Source organism: Hippopotamus amphibius, chromosome 4 (assembly GCF_030028045.1).
Source record: "Hippopotamus amphibius kiboko isolate mHipAmp2 chromosome 4, mHipAmp2.hap2, whole genome shotgun sequence".
NCBI lineage: Eukaryota > Metazoa > Chordata > Mammalia > Artiodactyla > Hippopotamidae > Hippopotamus > Hippopotamus amphibius.
In genome coordinates, this window is record NC_080189.1 from 27,459,838 (window position 1) to 27,473,522 (window position 13,685).

Consider the following 13,685-nt stretch of genomic DNA (forward strand, 5'->3'; position numbering starts at 1 on the left):
GATGACAGAAATCAAAGATGATACAAACAGGTGGAGGGACATACCATGTTCTTGGATTGGAAGAATCAACACTGTGAAAATGATTATACTATCCAAAGCAATTTACAGATTCAATGCAATCCCGATCAAATTACCAATGGCATTTTTCACTGAACTAGGACAAGAAATTTTATGATTTGTATGGAAATGCAAAAGACCCCAAAGAGCCAAAGCAATCTTGAGAAGGAAAGATGGAGCTGGTGGAATTAGGCTTCCTGACTTCAAACTATATGACAAGGCCACGGTGATCAAGACAGTATGGTACTGGCACAAAAACAGAAATATAGATCAATGGAACAGAATAGAGAGCTAAGAGATAAACCTACACACATATGGGCAGCTTATCTTTGACAAAGGAGGCAAGAAAATACAATGGAAAAAAGACAGCCTCTTCAATAAATGGTGCTGGGAAAATTGGACAGCTACATGTAAAAGAATGAAATTAAAACACTCCCTAACACTATACACAAAAATAAACTCAAAATGGATTAAAGACCTACATGTAAGGCCAGACACTATAAAACTCCTAGAGGAAAACATAGGCAGAACACTCTATGATATAAATCAAAGCAAGATCCTTTTTGACCCATCTCCTAGAATCATGGAAATAAAATCAAGAATCAACAAATGGGACCTCATGAAACTTAAAAGCTTTTGCACAGTGAAGGAAACCATAAACAAGACAAGAAGACAACACTCAAAATGGGAGAAAATACTTGCCAATGAAACAACTGACAAAGGATTAATTTCCCAAACATACAAGCAGCTCATGCAGCTTAATACCAAAAATAACAAATAATCCAATCCAAAAATGGGTGGAAGACTTAAACAGACATTTCTGCAGAGAAGACATGCAGATGGCTAACAAACACATGAAAAGATGCTCAACATCACTAATCATTAGAGATATGCAAGTCAAAGCAACAATGAGGTATCACCTCACACTGGCCATCACCAAAACATCTAGAAACAATAAATGCTGGAGAGGGTGCACAGAAAAGGGAACCCTCCTGCACTGTTGGTGGGAATGTAAATTCGTACAGCCACTATGGAAAACAGTATGGAGGTTCCTTAATAACTAAAAATAGAACTACCATATGACACAGCAATCCCACTACTGGGCATATACCCAGAGAAAACCATAATCCAAAAAGAAACATGTACCATAATGTTCGTTGCAGCACTATTTACAATAGCCAGGACATGGAAGCAACCTAAATGCCCATCAACAGATGAATGGATAAAGAAGATGTGGCACATATATACAATGGAATATTACTCAACTATAAAAAGGAATGAAGTTGAGTTATTTTTAGTGAGGTGGATAGACCTAGAGTCTGTCATACAGAACGAAGTAAGCCAGAAAGAGAAAAACAAATACCATATGCTAACACATATATATGGAATCTAAAAAAATGGTACTGGTGAACCCAGTGACAGGGCAAGAATAAAGATGCAGGTGTAGAGAATGGACTTGAGGACACAGGGTGGTGGGGTGGGGGGGTGAAGGGGAAGCTGGGACTAAGTGAGAGAGTAGCATTGACATATATACACTACCAACTATAAAATAGATAGCTAGTGGGAAGCTGCTGCATAGCATAGGGAGATCAACTCGATGATGGGTGATGACTTAGAGCACTGGGAGGGAGTCAAGGGAAGGAGGGGATATAGGATATATGTATAAATACAGCTGATTCACTTTGATGTACAGCAAAAACTTGCACAACAGTGTAAAGAAATTATATTCCAATAAAGAGCTTAAAAAAAGATAATAATTTCTATAGATCTAACATACAACATGGTGACTATAATTAATAAATGCATTATACATTTGAAAGTTACAAAGAGAGTAGATCCTAAATGTTCTTTACAACAAAAAATGGTAATTATGTGATTTGATGGAAGTGTTCACTAACACTATGGTGTATCATTTTGCAATATGTAAGTGAATCAAATCAACACATTGTACAACGGTAACACTGACATGTTATATGTTATATGTCAATTACATCCCAATAAAGCTAAAGAAGGAGAAAAAAATAAATTAACACTTTGTAATTTAGTGACAGAGAGAGTATACAACCACAAACTGTTTGTAAAAAGACATATTTTGAATCTCAGAGCATAATAATCTGTTGGTTGCATGTTACAATTTCTTTTAGAAAATTGTCCTTTTGATTCTATGAAGCCAGACAAAAGGACAGGAAAATTACTTGAAAAATGAATTGGGTGCTGAGTAAAACTTCTTCCCTTGTTCAGTGATGTATCTTAGAACCTGAAATAGTAATTTTTCTTATTTTGTAATGTGCTTTATTTCAGCACACCAAACACTAAATGAAGTGTAATAGACTGTATAGAAATGGCAAGATGTAATAATTTATATGTTCTCTTTTGTATATATGTAAAGTCAACATTATATATTATAAACCCTGTGGAATGCTGACACAGAAAAATCCATGTTCAAATCAGTTCCTGTACAGGTAAACCACCTCTGATATAAACCAGACAATGATTAGCCAACATCTTTTCTGATCTGCTTTTCTAAAACAGAAACTACAGAAATAGAGAAATTGTGACTATTCCCATTTTAAAAATTATAGTTACATAGGAGATAAACTTTGGGAAACGATATGAAAGACTTGTTTTTCCTTTGCAGTGAATGCTTTCTAAGTTTGCTTATATAATAAGCCTATTACTTTAGACTTTTATTTATCAAGGATGATCTCCTTCAAGGTTTTTATGTTCTTGATCGCCTGTAAAAACAAATAGTTGAACTACTAAAAACAACAACACAAATATTGTACATTTGTAAAGTCTTCTCATATCTGTGTAATTATCATAACAATTTGCATGGGCAGAACTGAGAGGAGATATGAGTATCCTTGTTTTACAGATAAGAAAATTGTATTTCCCAAAAGATAAATGATTGACTTTGTCCCAGACTCCCACCAGGGTGGTTAGAGGTCTCTTTGATTTTGTTCATGGTCACAATAAGTCTTTACTTAAGGAGCCAGAGCATGGCACATCCAAGTTGGAAGGCATCACTGTTCAGGTTAAGGAGGGGGCTACTTATGAATAAGAAGCTATCATTTCAGACAAGCACAGGCAGCCCCTCCACCAGGATTTTCCTAAACTACTCTCCAAGCTGGCTACCTCAGGTCTTCAGCTTACCACTTTGAGAATGATGCCCAACTCAAGCCAATTACAAAATTTTCATTGTATTTTCTCCTGTCTCTCTAGATATTCTTTTTATTTATTTTTTTTATTTCAAAATATGTAAGGAAATAGAGATTAAGAGAACAAAATAATGGATGGGGAAAGGTTGTCTTTTTAAAAGGATGGTCAGTGAAAGGCTTTCTAATAAAGTGATTTTTGAGTGCTTACAAACATATATCCAATAATCCCATAGAAAATCCTAATAAATTGATTTCAACACGACCTATTTTTTAAAAAATACTAGAATATACTCAGACCTCCCTGGTGGCCCGGTGGTTAAGAATCCACATGCCAATGCAGGGGACATGGGTTCTAGGCCTGGTCTGGGAAGATCCCACATGCTGTGGAGCAACAAAGGCCATGCACAACTACTGAGCCTGTGCTCTAGAGCCCATGAGTCACAACTACTGAAGCCCATGCACCTAGAGTTGGTGCTCCTCAAAAAGAGAAGCCACCTCACTGAAAAGCCCATGCACTGAAATGGAGAGTAGCCCCCATTCACTGCAACTAGAGAAAGCCCATGTGCAACAAGGAAGACCAAATACAGCCAAAAGCTAATTAAAAAAAAAAAAATGAGAAGAAAGATGGTGGTGAAGTAGAAGGACGTGGAATGCATCCCTCTCCACAGATACATCAGGAATACACCAAAAGATGCAATAATTCACACAGAGAACCAGCTGAACACCAGCAAACGAACCTGAACACCAGAAAGGACTGCAAAGATCCCGACATAAGTGGGTAGGACAGAGGGGGGAAGAAAAGGAGAAAGAGGAGAAGAAAGGAAAGGGACGGGTCCCACACCCTGGGGTGGGGGTATCTGAAACAGAGGGGAGATTGCCAAATTTGGGGAAACGTCACTTATCTGATGGGGAAACGGCTTCTCCAACAGGGAATTTCCCTGGGGCAGAAGGGAGACATTTGGGACTGTTCAAAGAGGGTGAAGAGGCTGAGCTGTGGCAGATGGGAAAGAGTGAGAAACACATAGAGGGTCTGCACCACAGCTCAGCGTGTCTGGACTGAGACATTGGTTCACAGCTGAACAGGGGTTCTGGGAGCTGGAACATGGAAACCAGAGAACTGGTTCAGGGTGAGAAACATTGTTGGCAGTGGGGAGATGGACTGAGAGGACAGGAGGGAAGAAATCTGCAGCAGAAAATGCCTACTGTAGAAAGGTGGGCGGCCATGGCGGTGGCTCAATACTGCTGACTCACAAGCAGGGGGGAGGAGCTGCGGGTGTAGCCTATCTCTTGGCCTGAGCCTCCAGTGTCCCTCTGCAACAGGCACCACCCAAGCCGCCCAAGCCTCTGCGACCCAGGCAGGGCACCACTGCTCACTCATCCCCAGGGGAAGGAGCCACTACTGTACCCTCTCTCTCCCTACACACCAGCGCTTACAGATGAACAATAAAGGAATCTCTGCTGGTCGCAGAGTAATACAAAGAACCCAAGGCAGGTGAAGGACACTTACAGCTGAGACCCCAAGGAAACAGAAATATTATTATTAATTCTATTGATCTGGTGCATTCTGGGTCAGTTCTAGTTTTTTTTCTTTTTTAATTTAATTTTATTAATTATGATCTTAGTCCTAAGGGATCTACATGCTTTATTACACAGTTTTAGTCTATTTTTTATTCTATTTTTATTTTTAGCCTGTTGATATATTTCTATTTCTAGCTAAGTTTTTTGTAGCACTGACTGTATCTCTCCTACCTTCTTTTCATCTCTTTTATACATTTTTATTTTTTTCTTTTTCTTTTCATATTTCAAGTCATACTATGCTCTTCTGTTGCCCTGTCTTCTATCCTTTTTTAATTTCTTTTATTTTAATATACTTATAATCAATATTATCGCCCGGCTCTGTTTGCTTGCTTTATTCTCCAGATGACACACTGCTTTGGTTGTTATTATTAGGTTTGGTCTTTATCTTAGTTCTAATTATAATTGTCTGATTTTGTTTTGGGAATCTTCAGTCTGTCGGATTATACTCTCACTCTTTATTATATTTGATCCTAGCTTTCAAAATTTCCCTGCATGTGTGTGTGTGTGTGTGTGTTTTAAATTAATTTTGATCTTAGTCCTAAGGGATCTACATGTATTATAACATATTTTTTTATTCTTTTCTTCTATTTTTTCTTCTTTTTTTTAGACTTTTTACATATTTCTACTTCTATCTAAGTTTTTTGTAGTGCTAAATTTATCTCTTCTACCCTCTTTCCTTCTCTATCTTTTATACATTTCTATTTTTTCTCTCTTTTCTTTTTCTTTTCATATTTCCAGTCACACTATGCTCTTCCATTGCCCTGTCTTCTATCCTTTTTTGGTTTATTTTATCTTAATATACTTATAAGCAATATTATTGGTCTGCTCTGTTTCCTTGCTTTATTCTCCAGATGACACACTGCTTTGGTTTTTATTCTTAGGTTTTGTCTTTATCTTAGTTCTAAGTATAATTGTCTGATTTCGTTCTGAGACTCTTCAGTCTGTCTGGTGGTACTCTTGCTCTTTATTATGTTTCATCCTAGCTTTCAAAATCTCCCTGGATTTGTGTTTGTGAGTGTGTGGGAGTTTTTTTTGGTTGTTGTTGTTGTTGTTGTTGTTTTTTGGATTTGAATTTCTGTTGGTTTTCTCTTTGATTGTCTGATGGCATACTGGGGTTCTTCTGTCAGGTCTTTCTAGTGCATTATGTTCTATTGGATTCAGTACTTGTGTGTCTTATACATGTATGTGTTTCCTTGACTTAGTATTTGTTTGACTCAACACTCTGCCATTAGTGTCAGGCTTGGACAGTCTTCTTTAAACCCCTTAATTGCCAGGACAAGCAACCTCTGAAGTCTGGACTACTCCATCAGAAGTCAAGAAGGAGGCTCTGGGGAGGGAGCACTGAATCCAGAATGCTAAACTACTAGGGAGTCCTCACACACAAGGAAGATTAACTGCAGAGAACTCTCACAGAGCCCTGTATCAGAGTCTAAGACTTGGCTTCATCTGACTGTCTGCAACTGCCAGTGCTGGACACCTCACACCAAACTACAAACAAGACAGGAACACAAACCCACCCATCAGCACACAGACTACCAAAAGCCATATTAACCTCAGAGATACCCAAAATCACACCACCTGACATGGCCCTGCTCATCAGAGAGAAAAGACACAGAGCCACACACCAGAAGGCAGACACCAGACCCCCCACCAGGAAGCCTACTCAAGATACTGGACAAACCCCACCACAGGGGCAGAGGGCAGAAACAAGAGGAATTACTACTAGGCAGCATAGGGAAAGGAGACAGCAAATCTTATAAATTAGACAAAATGAGAAAACAAAGAAACACCATGCAGGCAAAGGAGCAGGAAAAAAACCCCACAAGAGCAAATAAATGAAGAGGAAATAGGAAAATTTCCTGAAAAAAAATTCAGAGTAATGATAGTACAGATGATCCAAAATCTAGATAATAAAATACAGAAAATACAAGAAACAGTTAATAAAGACTCAGAAGAACTAAAGAGCAAACAAACAGTAATGGACAACAAAATAAATGAAATTAAAAAATACTCTACATGGTATAAACAGCAGAATAACACAGGCAGAAGAATGAATAAGTGAGTTGGAAGATAGAATGGGGGAAATAATTGCCACAGAGCAGGAAAGAGAAAAAAAGAATCAAAAGAATGGAATACAGTCTCAGAGACCTTGGTGACAACATTAAGCACACCAACATTCGAATCATAGGCATCCCAGAGGAAGAAGAACAAAAGAAAGGATCTGAGAAAATATTTGAAGAGGTTATAGTAGAAAACTTCCCCAACACGGGAAAGGAAATAATGAATGAAATCCAAGAAGCACAGAGAGTCCCATACAGAATAAACCCAAGGAGAAATACACCAAGACACATATTCATCAAACTAATGACAATTAAACACAAAGAAAAAATATGAAAAGCAGCAAGAGAAAAGCAACAAATAACATATAAGGGAAAACCCATAAGGATAACAGCTGATCTTTCTACAGAAACTCTGCAGGCCAGAAGGGAATGGCAGGATATACTGAAAGTCCTGAAAGAGAAAAACCTGCAGCCAAGAATACTCTACCCAGCAAGAATCTCATTCAGATTCGACGGAGAAATCAAAAGCTTTCCAGACAAGCAAAAGTTAAGAGAATTCAGCACCACCAAACCAGCCTTACAACAACTGCTAAAGGAACTTTTCTAAGTAGGAAACACAAGAGAAGGAAAACACCTACAAAAACAAACCCAAAACCATTAAGAAAATGGTAATAGGAACACACATGTCAATAATCACCTTAAATGTAAATGGATCAAATGCTCCAACCAAAAGACACAGACTGGCTGAATGGATATAAAAACAAGACCCTTCTATATGCCGCCTACAAGAAACCCACTTCAGATCAAGGGACACATATAGACTGACAGTAAAGGGATGGAAAAAGATATTCCATGCAAATGGAAGTCCAAAGAAAGCTGGAGTAACAATACTCATATCAGACAAATTAGACTTTAAAGGAAAGACTATTACAAGAGGCAAGGAAGGACACTCCATAATGATCAAGGGATCCATCCAAGAAGAACATATAACAATTGTAAATATCTATGCACCCAACATAGGAGCACCTCAATACAGAAGGCAAATACTAACAGCCATAAAAGGGGAAATCGACAGTAATACAATAATAGTGGGAGACTTGAACACCCCACTTACATCAATGGACAGATCATCCAGAAAATAAAGACACACAAGTTTTAAATGACACATTAGACCATCTCGACTTAATTGATATTTATAGGACCTTCCATCCAAAAACAACAGAATACACTTTCTCCTCAAGTGCACATGGAACATTTTCCAGGATAGATCACATCTTGGGTCACAAATCAAGCCTCGGTAAATTCAAGAAAAGTGAAATCATATGAAGCATCTTCTCTGACCACAATGCCACGAGACCAGATATCAATTAGAGGGAAAAAACTGTAAAAAATACAAACACATGGATGCTAAACAATATGCTATCAAACAACCAAGAAATCACTAAAGAAATCCAAGAGGAAATCAAAAAATATCTAGAAATAAATGACAATGAAAACACAACAACCCAAAACCTATGGGATGTAGCAAAAGCAGTTCTAAGAGGGAAGTGTATAGCAATACACTCTGACCTCAAGAAACAAGAAAAATACCAAATAAACAACCTAACCTTACACCTAAAACAATTAGAGAAAGAAGAACCAAAAAACCCCAAAGTGAGCAGAAGGAAAGAAATCATAAAGATCAGATTAGAAATAAATGAAAAAGAAATGAAGGAAACAATCGTAAAGATCAATGAAACTAAAAGCTGGTTCTTTGAGATGATAAACAAAATTGATAAACCATTAGCCAGACTCATCAGGAAAAAAAGGGAGAAGATGCAAATCAACAGAATTAGAAATGAAAACGGCGAAGTAATAACTGACACCGCAGAAATACAAAAGATCATAAGAAACTACTACAAGCAACTATATGCCAATAAATTGTATTACGTGGAAGAAATGGATAAATTCTTTGAAAAGTACAATCTTCCAAGACTGAACCAGGAAGAAATAGAAACCATGAACAGACCAATCACAAGTATGGAAATTAAGACTCTGATTAAAAATCTCCCAACACACAAAACCCCAGGGCCAGATGGCTTCACAGGCGAATTCTATCAAACATTTAGAGAAGAGCTAACACCTATCCTTCTCAAACTCTTCCAAGATATAGCAGAAGGAGGAACACTCCCAAACTCATTCTACGAGGCCACCATCACCCTGATACCAAAACCAGGCAAAGATGTCACCAAAAAAGAAAATTACAGGCCAATATCACCGATGAATATAGATGCAAAAATCCTCAACAAAATAGTAGCCAACAGAATCCAACAGCACGTTAAAAAAATCATACACCATGATCAAGTGGGGTTTATCCCTGGGATGCAAGGATTCTTCAATATACACAAATCAATCAATGTGATACATCATATTAACAAATTAAAGGATAAAAACCATATAATCATCTCAATAGATGCAGAAAATGCTTTTGACAAAGTTCAACATCGATTTATGATAAAAACTCTCTAGAAAATGGGCATAGAAGGAAATTACCTCAACATAATAAAAGCCATATATGAGAAACCAAAAGCCAACATCCTTCTACATGGTGAAAAACTGAAAGCACTCCCTCTAAGAACAGGAACAAGACAAGTGTGCCCACTCTCACCATTATTATTCAACATAGTTTTGGAAGTGTTAGCCACAGCAATTAGAGAAGAAAATGAAAGAAAAGGAATCCAAATTGGAAAAGAAGAAGTAAAATTGTCACTCTTTGCAGATGACATGATATTATACATAGAAAACCCTAAAGACTCTACCAGAAAACTGCTAACACTAATTGATGAGCTTAGTTAAGTAGCAGGATACAAAATTAATGCTCAGAAATCTCTTGCATTCCTATACACTAACAACAGAAGAGCAGAAAGAGAAATTAAGGAAACTCTCCCATTTACGATTACAACAAAAAGAATAAAATACCTAGGAATAAACCTGCCTAAGGAGGCAAAAGATCTGTATGCAGAACACTATAAGACACTGATGAAAGAAATCAAAGATGATACAAACAGATGGAGAGACATACCATGTTCTTGGATTGGAAGAATCAACATTTTGAAAATGACTATCCTACCCAAAGCAATTTACAGATTCAACGCAATCCCTATCAAATTACCAATGGCATTTTTCACCAAACTAGAACAAGAAATCTTATGATTTGTATGCAAATGCAAAAGACCCTGAATAGCCAAAGCAATCTTGAGAAGGAAAGACAGAGTTGGTGGAATTAGGCTTCCTGACTTTGAACTATACTACAAGGCCACAGTGATCAAGACAGTATGGTACTGGCACAAAAACAGAAATATAGATCAATGGAACAGAATAGAGAACTCACAGGTAAATCCAAGCACATATGGGCAGCTTATCTTTGACAAAGGAGGCAAGAAAATACAATGGAAAAAAGACAGCCTCTTCAATAAGTGGTGCTGGGAAAACTGGACAGCTACATGTAAAAGAATGAAATTAGAACACTTCTTAACACCATACACAAAAATAAACTCAAAATGGATTAAAGACCTACATGTAAGGCCAGACACTGTAAAACTCCTAGAGGAAAACATAGGCAGAACACTCTATGACATACATCAAAGCAAGATCCTTTATGACCCACCTCCTAGAATCATGGAAATAAAATCAAGAATAAACAAATGGGACCTCATGAAACTTAAAAGCTTTTGCACAGCGAAGGAAACCATAAACAAGATAAGAAGACAACCCTCAGAATGGGAGAAAATACTTGCCAACGAAACAACGGACAAAGGATTAATTTCCCAAACATACAAGCAGCTCATGCCACTTAATACCAAAAAAGCAAATAACCCAATCCACAAGTGGGTGGAAGACCTCAACAGACGTTTCTCCAAAGAAGACATACAGATGACCAACAAACACATGAAAAGATGCTCAACATCACTAATCATCAGAAAAATGCAAGTCAAAGCCACAATGACACATCACCTCACACCAGTCAGAATGGCCATCATCAAAAATGCTAGAAACAATCAATGTTGGAGAGGGTGTGGAGAAAAGGGAACTCTCCTGCACTGCTGGTGGGACTGTAAGTTGGTACAGCCACTATGGAAAACAGTTTGGAGGTTCTTTAAAAAACTAAAAATAAAACTACCATATGATCCAGTAATCCCACTCCTGGGCATATACCCAGAGAAAGCATGTACCATAATGTTCACTGCAGCACTATTTATAATAGCCAGGACATGGAAGCAACCTAAATGCCCATCAACAGATGAATGGATAAAGAAGATGTGACACATATTTACAATGGAATATTACTCAGCCATAAAAAGAAATGAAATGGAGCTATATGTAATGAGGTGGATAAACCTAGAGTCTGTCATATAGAGTGAAGTAAGCCAGAAAGAGAAGAGCAAATATTTTATGCTAACTGATATATACGGAAACTAAAAAAAAAAAAAAAAAAAAGGTACTGATGAATCCAGTGACAGAGCAAGAATAAGGATGCAGATGCAGAGAATGGACTGGAGGACACGGGGTTTGGGGGGACGGGGGCAAAGGGGAAGCTGGACGAAGTGAGAGAGTAGCATTGACATATATACACTACCTACTGTAAAATAGATAGCTAGTGTGAAGTTGCTGTATAACAAAGGGAGATCAATTCGATGATGGGTGATGCCTTAGAGGGCCGGGACAGGGAGAGTGGGAGGGAGTCGCAGGAGGGAGGGGATATGGGGATATATGTATAAATAAAGCTGATTCACTCTGGTGTACCTCAAAAGCTGGTACAAGTGTATAAAGCAATTATATTCTAATAAAGAGCTTAACAAAATAAATAAATAAATAAAAATTAAAAAAAAATTTTAAAAATTATGCTAATATTCACTTTTATTGGTAGCAAATGTGAATGCCTTAAAAAAATACTATAACATACGTTAGGGTTTATCCCACGAATGCTAGGCTAGCTTAACATTTAGAACATTTTAAAAAAAATTTACAAAATTGAGATATTTAAGACAGAGATATATTTATCTCAACAGATGCAGGAGAAACATTTGTTTAAATGTAATTATCATTCATTAAAACTGTTAGCAAAGTAGAAATAGAAAATAAGCTTCCTTAATACAACAAATATTAACTAATAAAACATAGCGAATATTAATGTCAAAATATCTAAAGTATTCCCTTTAAAATGAAAACAAGACGTGGATCACCTCTTTTAGTCAGCACTGTACTGGAAGTGTTTGACAATGAAATAAAGCAGGGAAAACAAGTGGTTTTTGTAAAGAAATTTGATGTAATTTGTAGATTAGTTAAATCTACATATAAAAGGTTGAAGTTATTAACAAATTTTGTACCTTAACCAGATATTGACTTATATAAACTGCAGAAATAAAGATAGCATGATGTTGGTACAGGGATAGCTAAATAGACCAATGAATCCAATGAAATAGAATAGAAAACATGAAAGCATACATAAAGTTATGTGGGAGTTTGATAAAATAAGAGAACTGTCATTACAAACGGTAGGAATGGTTGGGCTAGTCAGTAAATGGTACTGAAAAAAGTTGACGGTCCATATAGGGGAAAATAAAATTATATATCTTTCTTCATTTTATATATAAAATATACTTCATATTAGAGATCTCAATACAAAAACTGAATATTTAAAACTTTGAGAAAAATTTTTAGGAAACTGTCATTATGACATCAAAACAGGAAAGATTGAATAAGCGAAACTCAAGAAGCAAAAGTATAAAAGACAATATTGATAAGTATATCTAAAAGTTTTACATTTCTGAACCAACTAGAACACCATCAACAAAGTAAAAATCAAGCCACAAGTTGGAAGCAGACTGTGGTACAGAAGTAATGAGATCCAGTGTCTATCTAGGATGGGATCGGGAAAGTCACAAAAGAGGAAACCCATATTAGCAATAAAAGGTGGCAAGATGCTCAATGTCACTAGTAATTACAGAGCTGCAAATTATAATAACAATGAAATGCCATCTCACCTCCATGAGGCTGGCAAAAATGAATGAGAATGACAATATCAAAACAATCCTTTGAGGGAATAGGAAGAAAAGGGGGACTTTCATATCCTGCTCTTGGAGGAGAAAGTAACTTGTCAATACCTTAAAAAGCTGATGGTGTTAATATACTATGAACCTGAAATATCATGCCTAAGTATGAACCCTAGAGGAGCTCTTGCATGTGGGCATAAGGAAACTTCTATGCTTGCTTTTAAGGTTAAAAAGAATGGAAAAAACACAAATGCTAACCAATATAGGAATTCAAAAATTAACTATAGCATATTCATAAAAAGGACAAACTAGACTTACATGTATCAATAAGGCTGAATCTCAGAATTATAAATGTAAAAGGAAAAGAGCAAAATTCAATGCCTTAACTATTTTATGCCACCATTTGTGTAACTCTTAAAAAAGCACACAAAACAGTATGATAAATCATATATGATCTATCATAAAAGTATAAAATATGGCTGAAAAAGTACACATCACCTTCAGAACATTAGTCACCTCAGATGATAGAGAAATCTCCTACTTTGTAGTATTTCATTAAAAAAAAATCAGGAGGGGGTAATCTGGGTTAGTTGTGAACAAGAGAAGAAAAATGTGCCAATATAAAACCAGAGATACTGCCTCCCCTCTCATCTCATTAAGGTGAAGTTTGGGTTATACATGTGAGCTATTTTTGTATCCTTTTTTCACTCTAGATCACATTAATGTATCACTAATTTCCACCTCTACATAGAAAGGAATTCAAATTCAGCAGGGAAATATCTTTTTGCACCCTTCCCAAA